Raw genomic sequence first — 14832 nt, 5'->3', positions numbered from 1 at the left:
GAGCCATCTTTTGTTTCTTAACTTGTCCCATTACCATCTCCTCTTGCCTTGAATATCTCTTAATGTCTCTTTACTTCTCCTGCCTTCTATCCTATCACAGACCTTCCCTTTTGTTCTTTCATCCCCTCCCCCTTTTCCCAGCCCCTGCACTTGCTTAAAAATCTGTTCCTTTTCCTGCTTTTTTTTTCCAGTTCTGACGAAAGGTCTTCGACCCGAAACGTTAACTCGGTTTCTCTCTCCACGGATGCTGCCTGGCCTGCTGAGCTTTTCCAGCGTTTCTGTTGTTATTTCGCAAAGATATTACTCAGATAACACGAAATAAAATTTCCTCCGGGTTTCTAGCTCAGCTGCCGTAACTTTACACTCGTCAACTCGTCAATGGAATTCCGCCGATCTTCCACCGCAGTTATGGTGGCGTGGCGGCAGAAGCCCTGAGGAAAATTACCCCCAAAGTGTCTCCCCTCAGAGACCTTTACTCAGTGAGCAATTGAGCTTCACAGACCAGGGAGGTTCAAGGTTCATTCCCTGGTCTGTACTGATCTCAGCTGAGGAGGTAGGATACCAACAAGGGAACTCCGTGCCTTTGGGGATGAGGGGGATTTTTTTCCATTAATTGGCTAGGGTTCTTGTCCCCAATTACTATAGAAATACCTGTTGGATATATGCACAGGATTAGACTCAGGAGATGCCCCGACAGTGAAATAGCCACCATCAGAGTTCACATGTGACTAATGACCCTTGAGGGAGCCATCAGAGGCTACCCGTGGAACTGGTATTCCAGCGAGGAATCATTGCTTCTTTTTAGGAGGGAGGAAAAAAATTGAAGTTTACAAAGCCACATAAGTCCCTGGAGTACGTGACTGCCTTCAAACACGTCCTTAGCCATCATTTATTGTCAATTCTATCCACCCCTGGAGGAAAACATAAATCTATGAGCAGTATTCAAGAGTTTGTGTAACTAAGTCCCCAGCACTGGCCTATTGTACTTAATGTTTTCAATACAATCACATGCTTGGTAAATCTATATGCCACATTATAAATATTGCAAAATGTTCTTTTACTATGAAATCTAGTATGCATTACATGTTTATTCCACAGCCCTGCCAATCCACCCACTGATTCAACAATCTTGCATAACCAACTCTAGAAGTTTATCAATCTGTACAGCCTTTTCACTCCCAACACGCACGCCACTTTAATCTGAGTACAGTAGTTCCAAAGTACAAGAGTTTGAAAGGTAATATGAACAGCTCATAAGGAAATACACCTGTGGTAACTAATCCACAGGCTCCCGAAGAGAAGTAGATCCTCCAAGGACATGGCCTCCTTATTCTTGGCCAACAGTCCCCTACTTTCATTTAGTTGGTCTCACACAGCACACGTGCTGGCCTCTAACAGGTCAGCTATTGTTTACATTGATGAGAAGTGCAAACCGCAACAGCCCTGTAAACTTTAACATTCATATGCAACTGGTATTTGGTGTTAATAGAAGATAATGTTCAAACAATTTCATTATCTCCGGCCTGACAGCCTTAAATCAGAAGACACACCTTGGTCTAGACTCAGAGGGTCAGGACGCCTGAGAATGGGACCGGCCGGAATATGTCGTGTCCGACTGCGGCCACTATACTCACAGCAGATGGCGAGGCAGTGAAAGGGCTGCAGATTTATGAAGAGAAGCTGAGGGAACGAGAGAGAGAAAAAATTGGGTGCTAAGGAACATGATCCAAGTTTCTAAAATCATGGCTTGTGCAGAAGCAGAGGGGGCTACGCCTGACTGAGAACATGCTCCATGTTCAAGAACTCAATACTCCTCAAATATTCAGAGTTAAAAAGGAAGTCTATGCCAGATACAGGCCAAACTATATTTTTTCATTTCAGATTTCCAGCACCCGCAGTATTGCACTTCTTTACAAGTGATAAAAGCATCATGCACAATGTGTGATCAGATCAATGCAGCAATGATTGAAGAGGAAAGACAAGTCTTACTGCTCTTCTTTGCTCGAGTCAGAACAAAGAACCCCTCCACCGTCCTTTGACTAGACAAAATATAGACAACACAAGCAGCAAGGCCTCAGATTGACAGAAGTAGCAATTTCTTGTAAAATACCACATAGGCATTGGTTTCATCAACACAGCTGAAGCTGCTCCCAAGGACGGAGAGTACCATCCAGCCTACCCACGATCCGATTCCATTTCAGGAGCCGCACCATTTCCCATCTCCCTCCAAGTTTATTAATAACCTAAGTAGAATTTTATTACATATTAAATAAAACACAATTCAACGCTTAAGATACACTTGGAAGTTAATGCTGAATTGCAACTATTCCACTGCGTACAACATCCTGGTGAAAATTGAAACAAGCATAATGATGACGGGAATGAGAAACTACAGTTACAAGCAGAAACAGGAGATACTGGGACTATTTCCATTGGAGTCCAAAAGGCTAAGAGGAGATTGAATTGAGGATTTTCAATTTATGAAGGGTTTCAATAGGGTGAATGAGAAGGACCATTTCCTGCATTTGAAGAGTCAGCGACGAGGGGTTATAATATACAATTATCGTTAAGACAGTGAAAATGGGTTAGAATTTGTTTATACAGACAGTTGTTACAGCTTGGTATGCTTTGTCACAGAAAGCAGTTGAAGCATCTTTTAAGGGAACACAAACTTTAGGGAAGGACAGTGGGATCATAAAATCATAGAAATTTACAGCACAGAAGGAGGCCATTCGGCCCATCGTGTCTGTGCCGGCCGAAAAAGAGTTCTCCAGCTGAATCCCTCTTTCCAGCTCTTGGTCCGTAGCCTTGTAGGTTACGGCTCTTCAAGTGCATATCCAAGTACTTTTTAAATGCAATGAGGGTTTCTGCCTCTCCCACCCCTTCAGGCAGTGAGTTCCAGACCCCAACACACTCTGGGTAAAGAAATTTCTCAACTCCCCTCTAATCCTTTTACCAATGACTTTAAACCTATGCCCCCTGGTTATTGACCTCTCTGCGAAGGGAAATAGGTCTAGCTCTTCAGTGATTGCCGTCAACAATGACAGGGCACAATCAGTGAGCTGGGCAACTCTCCTTTTAAAACCACAATGCTTGCGTTGTCAGAGTTCAATTACGCACATCCACTCCAGGATTACCTCTTAAAGCACAAGTGGTCAAGTCAACAACCATGCCATGCAGAGTGGAAAGTGCTGCACTCGAAGCCACTCCATGGCAGATAGCATTACAGTCTGCAATTGAGACTGACATACACTTATCAGATCTTATGCTCAACCTTCTGCTGGGAGCTGGCCTTTTGTTTGAACGCCATAAACAGGGAAATGGAAAAGAAAAAAATAAGACAGCAATAAAAAAGAAACAGCATTACAGAAAGTGCAAACCAGAGGGAGAGAGAGAATGAAATGGAATAAAATCAGCAGGAGCTTACAGAATGGCTCCTGGGCTAGCATCTCCTTACTGAGCTCCTTAGCTACGCTCCTTAAAGCCTACCTCTTTGACCAAGCTTTTGGTCACCTGTTCCAATATCTCCTAATGTGGCTCGGTGTCAAATTCTGTTTGATAACACTCCTGTGAAGGGCCTTGGGATGTTTTACTATGTTAAAGATGCTATATAAATGCAAGTTGTTATTTTTGAGGTTGAGTTTGAAAAAGTGTTCCCTTTTGTTTGACTTGCCAGTTTTGTACACGTGCATTTCAAGAGCACCAGCTCTACTTTATCAACAAACACTTCCAATTCATAAACCAAAGACCCTGCAGGACTGAAATGCACCGTGTGTGTCTTCCCCCACCTTAAGCCACTGACTTGTGCTGATGCGCAGTTCCAAAGGAACCACCAATCCTCAAGTGCCTCACTCTCCCTCTACCCAGTGCCCATTCTTGACAAGCTAATACCGGCAGGCTGTTAAACCATTCAGGGCATCACCGCCGAGCCGAGCCCAGTCCTCTCCTGGATTGACAGCCACAAAAGCACACTTTCTAGCAGGGGTCATTAAAGAGCAGGAACCCTGGCAGATTTTCTCCCTCAATAGCCCCAAGGACACAGGCTACTTGTAACACCACTGCCGAAATACAGTACAGACAGAGATCGCAGAGTTAACAAGACATTACAGGCACAGCATCTGTGGGTGGTTGGATTATAGGTCCCGCACTCCAATAGGTTATTAGACAACGATTACAGTGATTTTTGTTCCAGGTTAGCAAAAACTGGCCAAACAACATTCCACAGTAAGACCAGTTCCAGAGCCTTATTTAGCTTCTTTCTCATTGTATTTATTAAGCTATAGAATTACAGAAATGCAACGCTCATTTTCTTCCATGCAATTTCAATCCATCGCCTCCTACCTGCAAAATCCATACTATTTCGTATATCTAATGTAAATCATCAACCAGAGACAGAACTGCCCAACATCTGCTTAAATATAACTTCATTGAACATTGCAGCACAGAAATAGGACTTTCGGCCCATCAAGTTTGTGCAGGCATTGTCCACATGAACTACCTAGTCCAATCCCACTCTTCTGCTCACTCTTGATATTCTTTTTCAAGCAACTATCACATTTCCTTTCAAAAGAATTTATGGACTGCTTCAACAATGGTTTGCGGCAGAGAACTCCATATTCTAACTGCCCCCAGTTTCAAGAAATGTTCTCTCATCCTTTAATTCTTTTTGCGATTACGGCCATCTTAAATTTGCACTTTCTCCTCATCATCGCACTGACCAGCGCAAACAATCCATCACTATCTACTTTATCACAACCCTTCATACACTTTAGGGCTTCTGTCGGGTCACCTCTCAACCTTCTCGGCTCGAGTGGGAAAAAAAGCCCCAATTTCTCAAGTGCCGCTTTGTGGCTCGCCCCCTTCCTCCGTGCCAGCTGTGGCTCTGTGGTAACACGCTCACCCGAGTCCGAAGGTCACGGGTTCCACTCCAGAGACTTGAGCACATAATCCAGGGCGACACTCCAGTGCAGTACTGAGGGAGTGCTGCACTGTCGGAAGTGCTGTCTTTCAGATGAAACATTAAACAAAGGTCTCGGGGTACTATTTCACAGAATCACAGAAACCCCACAGTGCAGATAGAGGCCATTTCGGCCCATCGAGCCTGCACCGACACATATCCCACCCGATCCCCGTAACCCCTACATCAACACATATCCCACCCTATCCCCGTGTATTTAATCCCCCTAACACTAAGGGTCAATTTATCATAGCCAATCAACCTAGCCCGCACATCTTTGGACTGTGGGAGGAAACCGGAGCACCCGGAGGAAACCCACGCAAACACGGGGAGAATGTGCAAACTCCACACAGTCACCCGAGGCCGGATTCGAACCCGGGTCTCTGGCGCTGTGAGGCAACAGTGCTAACCACTATGCCACCGTGCTGCCCGTGGCATAGTGGTTAGCACTGTTGCCTCACAGTCTTTCAAATAAGAGTTGGGAGTTCTCCCAGTTGCCTAGCCAATATTTATCCCTCAACATCACAAACAGATTATCTGGTAATTTCATTTCTGTTTGTGGGATCTTGCTATCTGCAAATTGACTGCCACTTTTCTTACATTACAACAGTGACTACACTTCAAAAGTACTTCATTGGCTGTAAAGTGCTTTGGGATGTGCTGAGGTTGTGAAAGGCGCTATATAAATACATGTCTTTCTTCTTTCCTCCCTGGTTAACATGCCAGCGAATCTTTGCTGCATCTTTTCAATTGATAATGAAGTGTTTTAATTGCCAGACATGTTGGTCAATTTCATTTCTGAGGATACGAGTCCCTCTCATTTTCTTCGTAAGCCACACACTAAGAGCAGGCAACGTCCTCTGAATCCTCCAGCAGTGTTAGTCATATCTGGCTGCTAGGAGTCATACAGCCCAGGGACAACTGTCTTTCTCTTTTCTCCCCCCCTCCCGCCCCCATTTTCACTTCCTCCCCTGAACTTAAAAGAGGAGCTACTTTTCGCCTTGGAGTAGCATGAATGAGAAGGGCAATTCAGCAGCATCCGTTTTAACAGCGCAGATGCAATACAAAATTAGAAATACATTCACGAAGATTTATAAAAATTGAGGAAGCCTAACAAAGCCTGTTAATGAAAAGAATGAAAAGGGCCTTTCACAACCACTGGACATCCCAAAGCACTTTCCAGCCAATGAAGTACTTCTTGAAGTGTAGTCACTGTTGTAATATGGGAAACGCAGCAGCCAATTTGCACACAGCAAGCTCCCACAAACAGCAATGTGATAATGACCAGATTATCTGTTTTAGTGATATTGGTTGAGGGATAAATATTGGCCAGGACACCGGGGAGAACTCCCCTGCTCTTCTTTGAAATAGTGCCATGGGATCTTTTACGTCCACTCGAGAGCATGGACGGGGCCTCGGTTTAATGTCTCATCTGAAAGACGGCACCTCCAACAGTGCAGCACTCCCTCAGTATTGCGCTGGAGTGTCAGCCTAGATTTTTGTGCGCTCATCTCTGGAGTGGGACTTGAACCCACAACCTTCTGACTCAGAGGCGAGGGTGTGCTACTAACTGAGCCACAGCTGACACACAATGCAGTTGTCTGATCAACAAATTAACACTTCGTGCACAACTTTCTAACCAGCTCTTCCTCGTACCCAAATTTCATTTACAAATAACTGCCTAGGCAGAAAACTAAACTAGTCATCCCAAATAACAAAGTTGCTTTTGATCAGCACAGAATCCGATCACCACACTTAACAGTCTCCCAAGCTAGACATCGTGAAATCCTCACAGGTAGTGTTAGTTTGCCTGGTACGAGTGCACATGGCACACATACCCATGTCCCAAAAGCTTAGATGCAGGACGCCGAGGCTTGGGACCCCCACTCTCCAGTATGTAGGGGTACCGTGCAACCGTAGCCAGCTACAACTGCACAGCTGATCAGCACAGAACACTAGCTCCTGCTTGCCCAGCTAGAACTGTCCGCCCACTAAAGATACTTGCCCAAGTTATGAGTTAAAGATCTCATTCATGAGCAATGAACAACTGAACACTTCCTACACAATGTGCATTGCAGTTTCAATTTGTAAAAGAAACCTTCCTTCTAGCCGTGAAGTTATAACAATCTCCACTCTTGCACAGAGCAGACCAACATGAAGTAGCAGCAAGGTGTTGAGATGGTGGATTACACCACCTTATTTGCACAAGCACAATGTGTGATGTTGATACCAAGAGCTCCCTGCCGATAGTTAGGTACAAGCTGCTGTTGGCTGCCACTACAGCAGCTGTTTAGAGAAACTTTGTTTACAGCTTCTTGCAGCTCACAGCAAAGTGCATCTGCTCAGGTTCTCGATACACCAAATTTCTCCTGTGGCACTGCTCAGAGACAAACAGATCTGTGTCTCTTGTTGCTTCCAACTTTTAATTCCTTCTATCTCCTCCTCACCATATACCTCTCCCAGTTCTTCCTACCAAAATGCATCACTTCACACATCTCTGCATTAAATTTAACCTGCCATGTGTCTGCCCATTTCACCAGTCTATGTCCTCCTGAAGACTGTTACTATCCTCATTTCTGAGTTTCGTGTCATCTGCAAACTTTGAAATTATCCCCTGTATGCCTAAGTTCAGGTCATTAATATATATATCAAAAAGAGAGCAGGGTCCCAATACTGACCCCTGGAGAATACCCCTGCACACTTCCCTCCAATCTGAAAAACAATCGCTCACCACTACTTGTCTTTTAGCCAATTTTTTATCCACACTGCCATTGCCCCTTTAATCCCATGGGCCTCAATTTTGGTAACAATTCTATTATGATACTTTGTCAACTGCCCTTTTAAGTCCAGATACACATCAACCGCACTACCCAAAACACTATTTGCCTTTAACGAATCTTGCGGACGTTCATTTATTAACCCATACTTTTGCAAATGCCAATTAACTTTGTCCCGGATTATTTTCTCTAAAAAGTTTCCCCACCACTGACATTAAGCTGATTGACCTGTAGCTGCCGTGTTTATCCCTCTCCCCTTTTTTAAAACAGCGGTGTAACATTTGCAATGCTCCAGTCCTCTGGCATCCCCCCCATCCAAGAAGGATTAGAAGATTGTGGCCACAATCTCCGCAATTTCAGCCCTTGCTCAATAACCAAGACTGCCTCCCATCCGGACTGAGTGATTTTTCTACTTGGAGGACTCCCAAACTTTTAAGTACCTCTTCTATCTATTTTTTCCTATCCAATATCACCATCACCTCCTCCTTTACTACTACATTGGCAGCATCCGCTTCTCGTGAAGACAGATGCAAAGTACTCATTTAGTGCCTCTGCCTCCACAAGATCCCCCTTTGGTCCTCGATAGGCCCCATCTTTCCTTTAACTGCCCTTTTACGTCAAAGTTGAGGAAAAGAATCAGCCAAGGAAGCAAGTTGGGCTGATGGCTTCAGGCTAGGGTTGAGGTTAGTTGGAGGCCTGGCCAAACCATGCAAGAGATACTGCAGAAACCATGGGAAAGATACAGCAAGTTTAACAGTCATCGTTAATCAGATTGTGGAGAATGCGGCTTCAACATTGGCCAGTAAACCATTCACATCCCAGAAAACAGAGCTCCAGCAACAAACAAAACGTTCAGCATACGGTAGTGTAGTGGTTATATTACTGGACGAGTAATCCAGAGAACCCGAGTGTCACAAGTGTAGTAAATAAAGAGCCGTATAGTTTTAGAAAGCATCTAGCAATCTGCAAACTTCCCTTGCAAAACCACAATTATATACTGGTTGACCTTAGGGCCTATTTTGGATCAGGAAATATCTGAATGGTGACCCTGAGTCCTTTCCAAACTTCTTGTCTTTGTGGGTTGCTTAGGTGATAAATCCTAAATCAGAACACCAAACTCCTGTTGATATCTGCGAGGAGAGACTAGTACAAATGAAAGGGAAACAGGAATTTAAGTTTCACAGTGCTCACCTCAGCGACCCACAAAGACCAGAAGTTTGGAAAGGGCTCAGGGTCACTCAACTCTTTCCTGATCTAAAAAAAGGTCAACCAGAATGTAGTTGTGATTTGGCGAGGGAAGTTTGCAGATTGCCAGATGCTTTCGAAAACACGGTTCTTTATTTTCTACACATGTGACACTTGAGAATGTGACCCTCTAAACTTAGAGACAATGTATCAGGGAAGACTTGCTATGAACAAGGCACCGAGTTCCAAGGAGACCGTGGAGTTGTGCAATCACAGAATCACAGAAACCCCACAGTGCAGATAGAGGCCAATTCGGCCCATCGAGCCTGCACCGACACATATCCCACCCGATCCCCGTAACCCCTACACCAACACATATCCCACCCTATCCCTGTAACCCCAATACTTGACCTTAGCTTGTGCTGCAGGTAGGGAACATTCACAGACCCACGCTTGACCCTCACTAAAACCCAAAGAGCCTCAGCTTCCCCCCCCCCAAACTTTGAACCTTGGGGCAAAAGGGGAGCAACAAAGGCAGCTCCAACCCGTCCGAGCAGCGGCGCTAGGACCTCCGCGGACACCACCGGCCTGCGCTCTCCCTGCCCTGCCGGCCCGGCAAGGTGAAGGGAAGCCAAGCCCGAACTGCACCACTACCATCTCTTTCATGAGGAGGAGGAGGAGGCGGCGACGGCGTGTAACCCAGCGACAGAGCGAGCGGCGGCAGTACTTACTGTGACGGGACAGCGCGGAACAGAGCGGCCGCTTCAGCCCGAGCCGTCCCCAGGCAGGCAGAGCCGCTCGAGCCCCCGCCCCCACCACCGCGGGGAGGGGGGGAGGAGAGTACAACACTTACACCCCCCTCATCTAACAAACCATGATTTCACCCATCAGGCTAAAATCAAACATACTTTGTTAAAGTATATCATTAAACCCACGGCCTTCTGATGAAAATGCGGTGCCATTTCTTCAAAAACATACGGTTTATAATTTATACCTTCCCTCTGTAAAATAGTGGTACAGTCCCAATGCACTCTTCGCCCCGCCCCGAAGTTGCGGAATGAGCCACTGTAGGTAAAGGGGGGGGTGATGTACACAGATACTGACTCTGGAACAGGTAAACTACTCAGATAGAAATTTTAACTGTAAGGTTTTTACTAATAAAACATGTTCTAATTCTTGATGTGGAATAAATGTGGTTAAAAATGATTGTAACCCCATCTTATAATAATGACATGAATTACGACCCCCTCCGTATCAGAATTGATGCTGGCGGCGGTGGTGACGTAAGCTGGTAGCGGTGCAGGTTGGCCAAGTGGGGACAAGTTAAAGCAAATTGCTAATTAATGCTGAATGTACCAGGGCTTGTTTGGGGAGGACTGGGCATTAATAAAGTCTATATTTGCTAAGTGAAAAACTAATAGGAGTTGAGTTGTTCAAATATTTAATGTATGAGTTGACCACTCTTCCTGGGTATAGTCTCAGCCATGGCTCGGTGGCTTCTGAGTCAGAAGGTTGTGGGTTCAAATGCCAGTTCAGAGGAGTGAGCACAAAATCTAGGCAGTGCTGCCTCTTGGATAAGATGTTAAACCAAGTCCCCGTCTGCCCTCTCAGGTGGATGTAAAAGATCTCATGTCACTATTTCAAAGAATAACGGAGTTATAACAACAGAAAGCGCTGGAAAAACTCAGCAGGCCAGGCAACATCCGTGGAGAGAAACAGTCAACGTTTCAGTTCGAAGACCCTTCGTCAGAACTTTGTCTGACGAAGGGTCTTCGACCTGAAACATTGACTCTGTTTCTCTCCACGGATGTTGCCTGGCCTGCTGAGTTTTTCCAGTGTTTTCTGTTGTTATTTCGGATTTCCAGCATCCGCAGTATTTTGCTATCGTATTAGTAATGGAGTTATGTTCTGGCCAACAGTTAACCAACACCACTGTGTTTGTAGGAGCTTGCTGTGTGCAAATTGGCAATGCCTACGTTAAAACAGTGACTAGAATATGTCCTGAGGTCATGAAAGATGCTGTATAAATGCAAGTCTTCTTTACTGCATGCCTACCTTCCTTTACAGTCACACCTGCCATGTGCTATATTAATCATTGGTTCTCCCCTACTCCTCATCTATATGTTGCATCTCCTGATATCCATGATCTTGGAGTCAGCTTCCATATAATATGCTGACTGTAGTGTATGTGCCGTTAAGGGGAGAACTACTTTTTTACAGCTCCTGTATACTGTAGTACCGGCAGTGACCACACCTGTATATAACCCTGAGTAGGGATCTGTACTGTTTAGTTTTAGAGCAACCCTCATCCAGTAAACACCTGTTGATTGTTCCTCTGCAGTCTCTGTCGATTATTTGAAGGACACCCTACCTAAAGATTCACGGATTCAACACTGACAACCCTTTGCCACATCTCCTCTCACCTTTAAAAACCTACTCATAGACTACTGCTTTTCACAATTTTTGCTTGGAGTCCAATTGTTCTTGTGAAGTCCTTTGGTACATTTCAATTTGCTAAGGGCACTATTAAATGTACAAATTGTTTGTTATAGTTGATTTGTGTTGCTCATGAATACAAACTCTCTGTAACTGTGTCTCTGTTAGTCTCCCACTCCCTAACTTTCTCTCTCTATGGTGGTGTTGATTCTGTAGATCTTACTTTTCCTCATTATTCTTTGTGAGACTACTTTCTTCTGTCTCCACTTTCTTTCCTGCATGTCTCCTCCATCTTCTGTATGTTTTTAATACATAATCACGTTTGCAATTTACTCAATTTGTATATTCTACCTTTTTTGAAAGCTCAGGTTAATCAACAAGATAGCAACCAGCATAAGCCAGATCGAAGGTGGGTACCAGAGTGGGCTAGGACGGAACATCTGGGAGTTTCTGCAACATGCTGAGCTTTCTTTCTAGCTGGGAGGAGACAGGTGATTAGCACCTAGACGGGAATGGGGAGCCAGGCTTTTGGCTCACACAATTCATTTTGGAGGTGGGAGCCCAAGTTTCTGTTAGAAAAATGTTCTATTGACTGTAAACTAATATTGAAGACAGTTTATCCAGCCAATCTGACACAGGGTCATTGCTGCAACCAAGTCAATCTTTGATGTATTTTACAATATCCATATCTAGAAGAAACATAGAATAGGAGCAGGAGAAGGCCATTCGGCCCTTCGAGCCTGCTCCGCCATTCAATATGGCTGATCCTCTATCTCAATACCATATTCCCGCTTTCTCGCCATACCCTTTGATGCCTTTTGTGTCTAGAAATTTATCTCTCTCCTTCTTAAATATATTCAGTGACTTGGCCTCCACAGCCTTCTGTGGCAGAGAATTCCACAGGTTCACCCCACTCTGAATGAAGAAATTTCTCCTCATCTCAGTCCTAAATGTCCTACCCCGTATCCTGAGACTGTGACCCCTCGTTCTAGACCCTCCAGCCAGGGGAAACATCCTCCCTGCATTCAGTCTGTCCAGCCTTGTCAGAATTTTATACGTTTCAATGCGATCCCCTCTCATTCTTCTAAACTCTAGTGAATACAGGCCTAGTCGACCCAATCTCTCCTCATACGACAGTCCTGCCATCCCAGGAATCAGTCTGGTGAACCTTCGCTGCACTCCCTCTATGGCAAGTATATCCTTTCTTAGGTAAGGAGACCAAAACTGCACACAGTACTCCAGGTGTGGTCTTACCAAGGCCCTGTAAAGCTGTAGTAAGACATCCTTGCTCCTGTACTCAAATCCTCTTGCAATGAAGGCCAACATACCATTTCCCTTCCTAACTGCTTGCTGCACCTGCATGTTTGCTTTCAGTGACTGGTGTACAAGGACACCCAGGTCCCTTGTACTTCAACATTTCCCAATCTATCTCCATTTACATAATACTCTGCCTTTCTGTTTTTCCTACCAAAGTGGATAACTTCACATTTATCCATGTTATACTGCATCTGCCATGTATTTGCCCACTCACTCAAATTGTCTAAATCGCCTTGAAGCTTCTTTGCATCCTCCTCACCACTCACAATCCCACCCAGCTTTGTGTCGTCAGCAAACTTGGAAATATTACATTTGGTTCCCTCATCCAAATCATTGATATATATTGTGAATAGCTGGGGCCCAAGCACTGATCCCTGCGGTACCCCACTAGTCACCGCCTGTCACCCCGAAAAAGACCCATTTATTCCTACTCTGTTTCCTGTCTGTTAGCCAATTTTCAATCCATGCCAATATATTACCCCCAATCCCATGTTCTTTAATTTTGCACACTAACTTCTTATGTGGGACTTTATCAAAGACCTTCTGAAAATCCACATCCACTGGTTCTCCCTTATCTACTCTACAAGTTACATCCTCAAAAAACTCCAGTAGGTTTGTCAAACATGATTTCCCTTTCATAAATCCATGTTGACTTTGTCTAATCCCAATGATATTTTCTAAGTGTCCTGTTATCACATCCTTTATAATAGACGCTAGCATTTTCCCTACTACTGATGTTAGGCCAACTGGTCTGTAGTTCCCTGTTTTCTCTCTCCCTCCTTTTTTAAATAGTGGGTTTACATTTGCCACCCTCCAATCTGCAGGAACTGTTCCATAATCTATAGAATTTTGGAAGATGATAACCAATGCATCCACTATTTCCATGGCTACCTCTTTTAGTACTCTGGGATGCAGATTATCAGGCCCTGGGGATTTATTGGCTTTCAGTCCCATTAATTTCTCCAGCACTATTTTTTTACTAATACTAATTTCCTTTAATTCCTCCTTCTCACTAGACCCTTGGTTCCTTAGCATTTCTGGGAAGTTATTTGTGTCCTCTTCCATAAAGACAGAACCAAAGTATTTGTTCAATTGCCAAGCCATTTCCTTGTTCCCCATTATAAATTCTCCCGTTTCTGACAGTAAGGAACCTACATTTGTCTTCACTAATCTTTTTTTCTTTTTACATACTTGTAGAAGCTTTTACAGTCTGCTTTTATGTTCCTTGCAAATTTACTCTCGTACTCTATTTTTCCCCTCTTAATCAATCTCTTGGTCCTTTTTTGCTGAACTCTAAACTGCTCCCAATCCTCAGGCTTGCTACTTTTTCTGGTAACTTTATATGACTCCTCTTTGGATCTAATACTATCCTTAATTTCTTTTGTTAGCCATGGTTGGGCCACTTTTCCTTTTGTGTTTTTGCGCCAGAAAGGAATGTATAACTGTTGCAATTCATGCATTCATTCCTTAAATGTTAGCCATTGCCTATCCATCATCATGCCTTTTAATGAAGCTCCCCAATCTATCATAGCCAACTCACTCCTCATACCTTCATAGTTTCCTTTGTTTAGATTTAGGACACTAGTTTCAGATTGGACTACTTCACTTTCCATCTTAATGAAGAATTTTATCATGTTATGGTCACTCTTCCCTAAAGGACCCCGCACAACAAGATTATTAATTAACCCCTTCTCATTGCACAATACCCAATCTAGGATAGCCTGTTCCCTAGTTGGCTCCTCAACATACTGGTCCAAAACAAATCTCGTACATACTCCAGGAATTCATCCTCCACAGTATTATTGCTAATTTGGTTTGGCCAGTCTATATGTAGATTGAAGTCACTCATGATTACTGTAGTACCCTTGTTACATGCATCTCTAATTTCCTGTTTGATGCCATCCCCTACATTACCACTACTGTTTGGAGGCCTATAGACAACTCCCACCAATGTTTTCTGCCCCTTGGTGCTTCTTAGCTCCACCCAGACTGATTCTACATCTTGATTTTGTGAGCCAATATCATTTCTCACTATTGCTCTGATTTCATCCTTTACTAACAACGCCACCCACCTCCTTTTCCTTTTTGTCTATCCTTCCTAAATATCGAATATCCTTGGATATTCAGCTCCCTGCCTTGGTCACCCTGCAGCTATGTCTG

The 14832-nt window shown here is 44.2% G+C and overlaps 1 protein-coding gene across 3 annotated transcripts in view; it reads right to left on the bottom strand.

Annotated features, from left to right (window-relative positions):
* The window catches only part of LOC147102088 (NADPH--cytochrome P450 reductase-like), a 137263-nt gene extending 127400 nt beyond the window's left edge, over positions 1–9863 (bottom strand). The window contains exon 1 of one of the 3 annotated variants that reach the window (XM_085964266.1): positions 9828–9863. The gene's annotated coding sequence lies outside the window, so the exon portion shown is untranslated. Of the gene's footprint in view, positions 1–9650; positions 9728–9827 lie in introns of those variants that run through there. The other 2 variants (XM_085964264.1, XM_085964265.1) reach the window with 2 other exon arrangements.
* Between the last annotated feature and the right edge of the window lie 4969 nt (positions 9864–14832).

The sequence above is a fragment of the Somniosus microcephalus genome, chromosome 22 (genome assembly GCF_052327205.1).
Source record: "Somniosus microcephalus isolate GS21.2 chromosome 22, FLI_Smic_1.0, whole genome shotgun sequence".
NCBI lineage: Eukaryota > Metazoa > Chordata > Chondrichthyes > Squaliformes > Somniosidae > Somniosus > Somniosus microcephalus.
This window is presented reverse-complemented; position numbering and strand designations above follow the sequence as displayed.